We start from the raw sequence: 12145 nt of genomic DNA, 5'->3' as shown, positions 1-12145 counted from the left end.
CAACTATGGGTTAGGGATCCCTAAATTATAAGGAGATGACCATACAATGTACGATTGACACTGAGCATTTGATTCATGTAAGGCTCAACCAAAATTTCATATGAATGAGCCTGATAGGACAGATTGCCCATTTGTGAAGGATGATACCATAGCTTGCCTGGACTGCTGCTAAACCTCCTAACTGGAGTCCTTGATTTCCCCTCTTGCTCTGTAGAGTCTATTTCCCACACAGCAGCCAAACTATTTTATCATCACCTGGCTGAAAAACCTCAGTGGCTTCCTGTTGCAACTAGACTAAAATCCAGTCTCCTTATAAGGATCTCCTATCAAGGATCTGGCTCCTGCTTCGAGTCCTGCTCCATTCTGGTCTCAGACTTGACCTGAAACTCCTTCTCATCTTACCTCTGCTTACCTGGTTCCTCATTATTCGGTCTCTGTTCAAATATCTTCTAAGAGAGCTCCTTCCTGACCACACTGTCTTAAGTAGTTCCATCCCTCTTCCGCACATCACCCCTTTATTCCATTAGCATATTTCTTATTCGTGGTAAGGACTTCAAGTGGTTAATCTTACTAACTTTTGGTCACATATTATTACCCACTTCCCCCTACTAGAATGTAAGTTCCTTGAGAGTAGGAGAGTGGGTGGCACTCAATAAATATTTAATTAATTAGTAGATGTCCTATTTCCTAAACAACTGCAGGTTTTCTGGGGCTGTATCTGACTGTGACCAGACTGTGAGTGGTTTGACAGCATCTTTGAAATCATATTGGAAAAGTTGATACGTAACTCAGAGCCCCAGCACCTAGTATTAACCTAATGCTTAATGTTTTGTGTTAAATTGACTTGAACTAAATTAACAACAGACCAGTGACTGGAAAAATGTATGTGACCAAAAAATCCCATTGATGGTAACAGACAGTGGCCCAAGAAGATGAGTTCATAATGGCTGATTGTTAAAAGAGTGGATGTCGGGTCACATTTTCTTTACTGAGAATGGGGGACTATGGCAGAGCCCAGGGAGCATGGCGCTACCCCAAACAAATAGCCCATAACAGGGAGAGGGCTGGTTGAAATCTGATGGAAGGATAATGGCGCAGAGGTGTTGTGCCTGATGCCGAATTGAGACTGGATGTTGGTAGGATGGAGCCCTGCTGTAATAATGTTTAGTAGTTGCACGTGCTGAATTGATGGCCTCTCTGTTTAAAACTGACAAGGAGAAAATTAAAGTTTCCCTTGTATTTTGTGTCACACATGAATAACCAACTGCTTGACAGCTAGTTAAAATTCATATTCCCCTTGTCATGTTTTTAGCAACTGTGAGGATTGGGTTAATGTTAGTCTCCCTACCTTTGCCCTCTTGGCTAACTAGCTAGCTATATTTGCATTTCTTTTTATATAAGTCTTTTTTTCCCCCTGTCCTTGCACAGTATCAGAAATTAATATTATCTTCACAGATGTTCCATGTTGGGAAGCATTTGCTCCTTATATAAATACAGAGACATGAAATGACATGTTGCATGTATCAAATCCTTTTAATGACTTAAGGTCAAAGACTGCTTTTTTCTCAGTGGGATGACCATCAACAAAAAAATACTTGTCAACTACTGGGAATTTGGGAGTTTTCTAATCCTTCTGGAATGGGAAATTCTAAACATTGTGAAATAGGCTTTTCCATCCAATGAGTTTCACTCGCAGATCTTACAACACACAGTTCTGTCACTGATTCATGGAAAAGAAACCTCACTTCAGCTTTCACAGGTTTTTTACACCTGTGAAACACCTGGTCATGCTGTCCTTCTACTCCTTTCTCATCTCAGCTCAGTAGAATGATCAAATCTCAGAGCTATGGAAAATAGACAACCTTTGCTCTCACCCTCTCTCTGTTTCCCTTCTTGATCCACAACTTACACAGAATTGTGGCTGAGAATTGCTTGCTGGCAGCTGTGGCCACAGATCTTCTCTCCACATCTCAGATAAATAACTGAATAGGGAATTGAGTTGCCTCTAGGTTTTACAAACAATGTCTCAGGAACACAGCTGGTCATCACCCTGCACGAGGGATGAGAACTGGAGAGAGGGGCATGAATTTTTCTCCCCCAAAGAAACCCAGGAGAGATACTCTCCTAAGGTTTGTAGGAAATTTGTTTCTGACCCAAGGGTCACAACACAGCTTACTATGAATTTTAATTGGCTGCCAAATCATTGCTAATTCATCTCTGACTTTGGCAGAAAAAAATTAAGTGTTAAAGAAATGAATTTAGAAGGGCGTTATGCTTTGTGTTTGGTTTTTTTGTGTGTTTGGTTTTTTTGTTTGTTTGTTTGTTTGTTTGTTTTTACACAAGCATGATACCACAGCTGCTGAAAGTCTTCCGGAGGGGATGGTAAATAAACATATGGAGCTAGGGTGTGTTCGTTTTTGGAACTTCTGCCTGATGAGGGGTCTGGAAAACTGCAAGATTCATTTTGGATTTTAAATCTTTTTTGCTGACAAGGGAGTTATCCTGCTACTGCCAAAACAGGCAAAACCAATTTTGTAATGCTGTGAGACAAGGCTGAAAGAACAAGACATAAAAGGGCCCATCATAAGGTACACATCAAATGATGATAACTCCAACTTGCCGTTGGCTTGAGAAGCTGAACTCCCAGGTCTCTGACCTAACTTCCTGTCCCTGTGGGTTTCAGAGGCTCTATCTTTTTTTGTCCCTGCTCCTTTCTCTCATTTTTCTCCTTCCCCAGTTTTTTCCCCCTGACTTTATTCTCCTTAAACTCATACTTTTTCTCTGCTACTTGATACCTATCACATACATACATTAAACTGTGTTTAAAAATACACAGTTGAGTCCTCAAACATCCAAATATCTGTAATGAAATTGAGCGTTCTTTTGGCCATTTGTGCTCCTGGACAGATAATGTTGATCTGTTTATTCAACATGCATTTCCAGCCAGCCTTGCCCTTGTCTTTCCTTATTGTAGAGGTTAGAAAGAACAGTTTTCAACTTTCCAGCTTCTCTTGCAGCTAGGTGGAACCAGAGATAGTACAGATCCTAGTTAAAAACCTATATGTGATTTTCCAGGTCTGGCCATGGGAAGTTACAAAGGCTTTACCTGACAATCTTCCCAGGGGAAAACTGCCCTCCCCTCACCAGACTGGGCATGCAGCCAGTGCACTGCAGCCTCTAAGGGGAGCTATAGTCAAGGACCCAGTGGCTCAATCAGTTAAGCATCAAGTCAAGAACTTGGCCAGCCATGTACCCATGTGTAGCTGCATTCCTAGCTCAGGTTCCTCTATTTGGAGGTCTTATTGGGGCACCTTGAAGATACTTTCTCTGCTCTGACTCAGTACTTTTCCACTCTTAACACTTCTCCTTCATGCTCCTTCCTCTACCTGGGGTCAGAAAAAGACAGGATCTTTTTTACCCAGTACTCGTTCAAAAGTAAAACAACCCAATAAATAAATTGGAAAAAAAGAAAAAAAAAAAGTAAAACAACCCTACTGGATCTGTATTGATTCATCCTATCCTCCAGTGGTGGGGGCACATCATTTCATGGGGTGAAATGAAACAGGGGGGAGTAGGTGCTTTCTCAGTATAGCTTCTTGATTATACTATTTCATTAAGTGATCTTTTAACATGAGGCAGGAATCTGTCAAACTCTTAGAGGAGAACATAGACAGTAACCTCTTCAACATCAGCCACAGCACCTTCTTTAAAGACAGGTCCCCAAAGGCAAAGGACACAAAAGTGAAAATGAACTTTTGGGACTTCCTCAAGATCAAAAGCTTCTGTACAGCAAAGGAAACAGTCAACAAAACAAAGAGGCAACCCACAGAACAGGAGAAGATATTCGCAAATGACAATACAGACAAAGGGCTGATACCCAAGATCTATAAAGAACTCCTCAAACTGAACACAAACAAAACAGATAATCACGTAAAAAAAAAAAAAATGGGCAGAAGACAAGAACAGACACTTCTCCAAAGAAGACATACAAATGGCTAACAGACACATGAAAAAATGTTCATCATCATTAGCCATCAGGGAGATTCAAATCAAAACCACATTGAGATACCACCTTACACTGGTTAGAATGGCCAAAATTAACAAGACAGGAAACAAGTGTTGGAGAGGATGTGGAGAAAGGGGAAGCCTCTTACACTGTTGGTGGGTATACAAGTTGGTGGAGCCACTTTGGAAAACAGTGTGAAGATTCCTTAAGAAATTGAAAATAGAGCTACCCTATGACCCGCAACTGTACTACTGGGTATTTACTTCAAAAATACAGATGTAGTGAAAAGAAGGGTCATCTGTATCCCAATGTTCATAGTAGCAATGGCCACAGTCGCCAAACTGTGGAAGGAACCAAGATGCCCTTCAACAGACAAATGGATAAGGAAGATATGGTCCATATATACAATGGAGTATTATGCCTCCATCAGAAAGGATGAATACCCAACTTCTGTATCAACATGGATGGGACTGGAGGAGATTATGCTGAGTGAAGTAAGTCAAGCAGAGAAAGCCAATTATCATATGGTTTCGCTTACTTGTGGAGCATAAGGAATAATATGGAGGAAATGGAGAGATGGAGTGGAGAAATGAATTGGGGGAAATTGGAGGGGGAGACAAACCATGAGAGACTGTGGACTCTGAGAAACAAACTGAGTTTTGGAGGGGAGGAGAATGGGGCATTGGGTGAGCTTGGTGGTGGGTATTAAGGAGGGCATGTATTGAATGGAGCACTGGGTGTGGTGCATAAACAATGAATTCTGGAACACCGAAAAAAATAAAATTAAAAAAAGAGGAGTAGGGAATTTGGGTAAATTGGAAGGGGAGGTGAACCATGAGAGACTATGGACTCTGAAAAACAGTCTGAGGGGTTTGAAGTGGTGGGGGTGTGGGAGGTTGGGGTACCAGGTGGTGGGTATTATAGAGGGCACGGCTTGCATGGAGCACTGGGCGTGGTGAAAAAATAATGAATACTGTTTTTCTGAAAATAAATAAATTGGAAAAAAAAAGATTTTATTTATTTCATTTTTTAAAAGATTTTGTTTATTTATTTGAGAGAGAGAGATTGAGAGAACAAGTAGGAAAAGGGGCAGAGGGAGAAGCAGTATCTCTGCAGAGCAAGGAGCCTGACACGGAACTTGATCCTAGGACCTTGGGATCATGACCTGAGCTGAAGGCAGGTGCTCACCTGAGCCACCCAGGTGCCCTGCACTAAGTGATTAAAGACTTCACTCTTATTTTTATTTTGGCTCCTTATTGCTTTAATTGGCTACTCCAACACCAGACAGCTCAGCTCTCTCCTCCAGCTGAATGGAGTTCCTTACAGGCCCATGTGACACAACTCTGGGCAATGAAATCTAAGAGGAAGATGGCTGGTTTGTTTATGAGAAAGCTGTTACTTTCCTGCTTAGGCAGAAAAGGGGGGCATGTGTGGAGGACAAATAACATTCTGCTTTCATCCTGTCTAGAATACAGATGTGATGTGGGGAGATGGAGCAGTCATTATATGAACAAAATATAAGCCAAGCCCTTAAAGGTGCTGAGAGGAAAGTTTGAAAGAGCCTGGAGTCTTGGTAACAGTGTCACTATAATAGCCTTAGGATATCTATCTTTGTATTTCTTCTTGTGCAAAGAAAAGAAAGTTCTTCTAGTGATTTAAAAATATATTCATAAATTTTTTGACCCTTTTCTTATCAGAAGGAAAAGTTGAATTTTCCTCCCCTTAATTATGGTCCAGCTTTAGTTTGTTGCTTTTAACAAATAGAATACAGCAAACATGAAGGTAAATCAAAAAAGGTGATTCAGCTCCCATTGCTCTTACCACAACACTTGGGAGCCTATAGCTAACACTAAGAAGTCCAGCTATACTGAAGCTGCCATTCTCCAGAGGCAACTTTTTTTTTTTTTCCTAAGCATGAGAATGATCCTACAGCTGCTGCAAGTCTAACAAAGGGGATGATACATAAACACAAGAGCTAGGGATAGATAGCTGGAATGTGAAGCATTAGGATTTGGATTACTGAGGAATTAGCATGAATCATTCTTGGGGGACTACGGGGAAGAATAATGAACGCTACTAATTAGCCTATTAAGTATTCTCTGTAACTGGAAGATATTTGGTTGCAACTAGAAAGCTGAGGTAATTATCTCTTCATTATGTATGAATCTATTTACATGAGCCACATGGGCATTCATGACTGGTTAGTTCAGATAAATGGATGTCCAGGCTCATGACAACACCATGAATTCATGCCCTGTAGCTTCTTTCTATTCCAGGACTATAGACTCCTTCCTTTGTGGTTCAAGGTGGCCACCATGTCTGGAAACACAAATAATACTATTTTATCATGTAATATTAATAAACCATTTATTATGTATTTTTCTCTGTTTCCAGAATTTAGTGGCCACCCTGGAGACACTTTTGGGAGTATCTTTAACAAAACTCAACATTCCAGCTCTCAACCCATTCCACCTTTCCTGAGAAGTGCCCCTGATCCACATAGGTGGTCTCCTAGAGACTGTAGCTTTTGTGTGGCTCAACCTGATGACCTCAGATGATTGAACAAGTGGTAGATGTTTGATTCAAGAAGGGCCAATAAGATTCTCTCTTCCAGGAGTAAGAATGGAAAGACAGAGAGTTGGTCTCTTCTAATGACTGAAACAGTTACAGATAAAATCATTAGCTGTGGTTCAGCCATATTTGGCCTTATGGAAAGGAAAGAAGGGAAAGATGGACTCTGGTGTTAGAGAATGAAGCAGATGTGTAAGAAAAAGCAGAATAGAGATGGTTTGAGAGTATATCTTGGGAGTATGGATGCTTTGCATTTCTTAATTCCAGCCTTTCCCAAGGCCTGACCGTACTCCTGCACTTATTTCTTTAGCTCACTTCTGTATCCTTATGCCAAGTTCCATCTTTTTGCTTAAAGTGAATCCATTTAGTTTCTATTACTTGCCCCCAGAATTCTAGCTAACATAACTAACATAACTTCTTTTATTTTTCTATTTTTTAGAAGTTTTTACTTATTCACTTAGAGAAAGAAAGACAGAGTGCAAACAGGGGAAGTGGCAGAGAGAAAGGGAGAAGCAGACTCTCTACTGAGGTGGGAGCCTGACATGAGCTCAATCCCAGGGCTTGGTCCCAGGGCCTGGAAATTGTGATCTGAGCTCAAGGCAGATGCTCGACCATCTGAGCCACCCAGGTGCCCCAGTAACTAACATAACTTGAAACTGTAGGAGAGGAAAAAAATTTTCCTTCTATCCTTCCAAGTTCTTAGTTGAATCTCCTATAATAGAAGAGATTAACAAAAGAGAAACAACTTTATTCATATATTTGCCTCATGTACACATGGGAGATACCCAGAGAAAAATGAATAGCTCCCCCAAGTGACTTGGAATTCAGGATTAAAATCCCATCTTAATAGGGAAAAGAGAGAGAGATATAGGCCTTTTAGGGAAGAGTAAATGATTTTTGTGAAAAATAAATGGGCCCTTAGAAGATAAGATGGAAGACATGATAGTTTGTGACAAAGTTTGTCTGGATGTGGTGTGAACTTCTAGTCTCCTCTCCTGTGACTAGAATCAATTCTCCCTAGGTGATGAAAGTCCCATGGTGGGGATTTATGACAAATGGGTTCCTTTTAGAGGATCTGTTCTTTGGCAGGAAACGGGAGTGCAGAGAAAGTCTCCCTGCATCTGCTGCTTTTCAAATGCCTGAAACTCAAAATAATCAAATATACCAAAGTAGCATGTTCGGGATGGCCTGTTCTGCTACCCTTTAAACCTTGACTGCCATCTTCCCAGAGACTACCATTGGTTATGAGGGTCAGGAAAGACTATGTGCATAAGTATGAATCTGTTTTTTTTTTTTTTTTTTTGTCAATGAAGTGGAAACAATTGAAGAGCATCCTCTTCTAGAATGGCATCAACAGCATCAGCTTTGAGCACAAAGGGCAGTTGTGTCAGTCCTACAGAGAATGGAAACTCTCTTTCTGTTCTAAAATTGACTTTTTTTTAATGGTGCCAATTTTAAGTACAGTTTGATTTAAGACATTGCATTTTTTGCTTAACAATACATTGCTTTTCATTTGCTATGTTTATTTCCTTCCCTGGTGCACATATTCCATATTCAAGTAAAAAGAATGCCCAGGTTTTTTTTTTGCTATAGCAGTTCACTGTTACAACTGCCATGGAATTTGCTACAAATTTGGGTCCTTTGAATATTGTGTGTGGAACAATGCTAGACCTGTTTATTCTTAGGTTACTTTAATCATCCTCTTCAAAAGTGGGCCCAGAGGAGGCACCACCAGAGGGAGGAGCTCCACCACCAGGGAAGTCTCCAGGCATTCTTCCTGGCATGCCCCCTGGACTCTGGTACAGCTTGGTGATGATGGGGTTGCAGACTTTCTCCAGCTCTTTCTGCTGGTGTTCAAATTGTTCCTTCTCTGCAGTCTGGTTCTTATCAAGCCAATTGATGATTTCATTGCACTTGTCAAGAATCTTCTGTTTGTCTTCATCATTTATCTTGCCCTGAAGTTTTTAATCTTCAACAGTTGCTTTCATGTTGAATGCATAAGACTCAAGTGAATTCTTGGAAGACACCTTGTCCCGCTGTTGATCATCTTCAGCTTTGTACTTCTTAGCTTCCTGGACCATGCACTCAATATCTTTCTTGTTCAAATGGTCCTTGTCATTAGTGATGGTAATCTTGTTCTCTTTTCCAGTGCTCTTATCCACGGCAGAGACATTGAGGATACCATTAGCATCAATACCAAAAGTGACCTCAATCTGAGGGACACCACAAGGGGCAGGAGGTATGCCTGTGAGTTCAAACTTTTCAAGTAGGTTGTTGTCCTTGTTCATGGCACACTCACCTTCATACACCTGAATAAGCGCACCAAGCTGGTTGTTGGAGTAGGTAGTGAAGGTCTGTGTCTGTTTGGTGGGAATGGTAGTATTACGCTTGATGAGAACAGTCATGACTCCTCCAGCAGTTTCAATGCCAAGAGAAAGTGGAGTGACAACCAACAGCAGCAAATCTTGAACATTTTCAGATTTGTCTCCAGAAAGGATGGCTGCCTGGACAGCTGCACCATAAGCAACAGCCTCATCAGGGGTGATGTTCTTATTCAGTTCTTTTCCACTGAAGAAATCTTGGGGAAGTTTCTGAATCTTGGGGATATGGATAGAACCACCCCCCAGGACAATATCATGGATCTGAGATTTGTCTAACTTGGCATCCCGAAGGGCTTTCTCTACAGGGTCCAGAGTGCCATGGAACAGGTCAGCATTTAATTCTTCAGACCGGACACAAGTGATAGCAGTATAGAAGTCAATTCCTTCATACAGAGAATCAGTCTCAGCACTGGCCTGGGTGCTGGGAGAAATTGTACACTTAGCACATTCACAAGCAGTATGGTGACGACGAACTGCCCTCTTGTTTTCATTGATGCCTTTCTTATGTTTGCACTTGAACTCTGCAATAAAATGGTTGACCATTCGGTTGTTAAAGTCTTCTCCACCTAAGTGGATGTCTCCAGCTGTGGACTTAAGCTCAAAGATCCCATCTTCAGTAGTAAGGATTGACACATCAAAAGTACCACCTTGTAAGTCAAAGATCAGCACATTCCTTTCAGCTCCAACATTTTTGTCTAAGCCATAAGCAATAGCAGCAGCAGTTGGCTCATTGATGATTCAGAGTACATTGAGACTAGCAATAGTTCTAGCATCTTTGGAAGTCTGATGCTGAGAATCATTGAAGTACACAGGTACTGTGACAACTGCACTGGTAACTGTCTTCCCAAGATAAGCCTCTGTGATTTCTTTCATTTTTGTCCAAACCATAGAAGACACCTCCTCTAGATAGAAACTTTTTGTCTCTCCCTTGTATTCTATTTGGACCTTGGGCCTGCCAGCATCATTCACCACCATGTAAGGCCAATGCTTCATATCAGATTGGACAACAGCATCATCAGATCTCCATCCAATCAGGCACATGGTATCAAAAACTGTGTTGGTGGGGTTCATCGCAACTTGATTCTTTGCAGCATCACTGATCAATCGTTCGGTGTCTATGAAGGCGACATAACTTGGATGGTTCCATTTCTTTGGATGGTTCCACTTTTCTGTGCTGGAAGACACCCACACAGGAGTAAGTGGTGCCAAGATCAACGCCAACTGCAGGTCCCTTAGACATGGTTGCTTCTGTGTGGGTCTGGCTTAGCTTGAGAAGAACACAGCAATCCAAAGATCTACCCCATGTTCAATGAGACCTAAAATTGACTTTTCTAACAGAAAAGAGTTTCCATGAGGTACCAACAGAAGAATCTGCTCTTTGAAAAACAATTTCAAATCCTCAAACTCCAGTGGAATTTTGCTAAAATGAAAAGTTGTTGTCAGATATCGAGGCTAAAATGTCCTCCTAAGTTTTTGCACCGTCCTTGGCTGAAATTATCTCTGGCAAGTAGGATAACCAAACAGAACTGCTTTTCCAGACTTGGTTCTATGTATAGTGTTCCCAGACTGCATTTTATCTGACCTCATTTCTGGAATTATCAATGATTAGCAAATGGGCAAAACGAGGTTTTTTATTCCAATATAATGTCTCTTCTCATTTATAGCTGGTAAATTTATAAGGCTGGGCAAGAAGAAAAAATATGGAGAAAAATGGCAAATGACTTTAAATATGAATGTGAAAGGCAAGAATGAAGGAAAGAAAAAAGCCAACTAAAATACCATAACAAAAAGGAGAGGTTCAGGAGTTCTGCAAGTGAGTTCCTTAAGGGCAGGGACTACTTGGTCCAGAGTCAAGTGCTTCACCTGGGGTAGAACAGGAACTGAATGATGAGTGCAGGTTTAACTGATTGAATGAATGAATAAATGATTGAAAGGCTTGATAAAATGAGGGCCAGAAAACTAGATTACCTTCTGCTAGTAGGACATGAGTTTGTTTCTGTTGAATTTCAAGTAGTAAATCTTCCTGAATTTGTCTACTGTAGTTATAATCCGATGTGACCTCCAGATACAAAAAGTAGAATTCTAGAATCTTGTCAGGCTCCCACAGTCAATGCTGTTACACTCTTTCAAGTATAGATAGAAGTCACAACCCCGACCTCCTGCCATAGGTGTGAGTGGATGACATGAAGTCCTCTCTGGCTGACCAACTCAGTCTTCTTTTTTAACTTTTCTTTATTTTTTAAATTCTTTTTTTTTTTTTTTAGAGGTGGGGAGAGGCAGAGGGAGAGAGAATTCCAAGCAGGCTCCACACTCAGCACAGAGCCTGACATGGGGCCTGATCCTACAACCCCAAGATCATGATATGAGCTGAAATCAAGAGTTTTGCTTAACCAACTGAGCCACACAGGTACCCCATGACCACCTCAGTATTCTAAGGTTTGGGCCAACTGATTCCACAGAGGACAAGAGTGGGAGGAAGTGTCTCTGACCTGGTGTCTCCAGTCTGGTGCCAGCGCTGTCATGGGGCCCTGGAAACAACTGCCACCCCTTTTAATTACAGTGTCTGAAAGAAGAGGCCGAACCCCCTCTGATTTGGAGAAAGGCTTGTTTCTTCATCTTATTAACAATAACATATCCCATTGCTCCAGTAATTACAGACCTATTGCTGAAGCAATCAAATTGCTTATTTGAAAGAAAGACTGTTTCCTTTCCCTAATGAATGTGAACAGTTCCCCAGAGCCCGAAGGTGATATGTATGAATGCCCCACTGTAACAATGAGAAGCGATTATAAATAAATGACACAGAGCTGCTCTGTTCTTAAAAATCACTGCATGATCAATTGTGAGAGACATGCATAGAGATGGGACTCAGGAGATTTCATTTTAATTATTCTGCCCGAAGGAAAACGATACTTTCTTCTATGTCGGCACCATCGTGCATTGAAACTTGAAGACACTTTGGAAACAAGATCCTGTTTGTCTTTCTCAAACCACTGGCAGATACAGTGGTGCAGTTACCATCATTTTATAGGAGGGGAAACTGAGGTCCAGATGTTTTTGTTCTTCACAGTATGTCTAAAGGTTCATATATTATCATCTCCAACAGATTTCTATGTCTTAATCAAAGCTTCTAATAATTGTTTGTATTTGAAAATCCATCAGAAAGGGAGAAATTAACAGAAGGGAA

At 41.0% G+C, this 12145-nt stretch overlaps 1 pseudogene; it reads right to left on the bottom strand.

The window, feature by feature from the left end:
• Window positions 1-8268: 8268 nt before the first annotated feature.
• On the bottom strand, window positions 8269-10198 carry LOC122919120 (annotated as a pseudogene).
• Between the last annotated feature and the right edge of the window lie 1947 nt (window positions 10199-12145).

The sequence above is a fragment of the Neovison vison genome, chromosome 11 (assembly GCF_020171115.1).
Source record: "Neovison vison isolate M4711 chromosome 11, ASM_NN_V1, whole genome shotgun sequence".
In the NCBI taxonomy this organism is placed as follows: domain Eukaryota; kingdom Metazoa; phylum Chordata; class Mammalia; order Carnivora; family Mustelidae; genus Neogale; species Neogale vison.
Note: the sequence above shows the minus strand (reverse complement) of the source record. Positions and strands in the feature narration are given on the sequence as shown.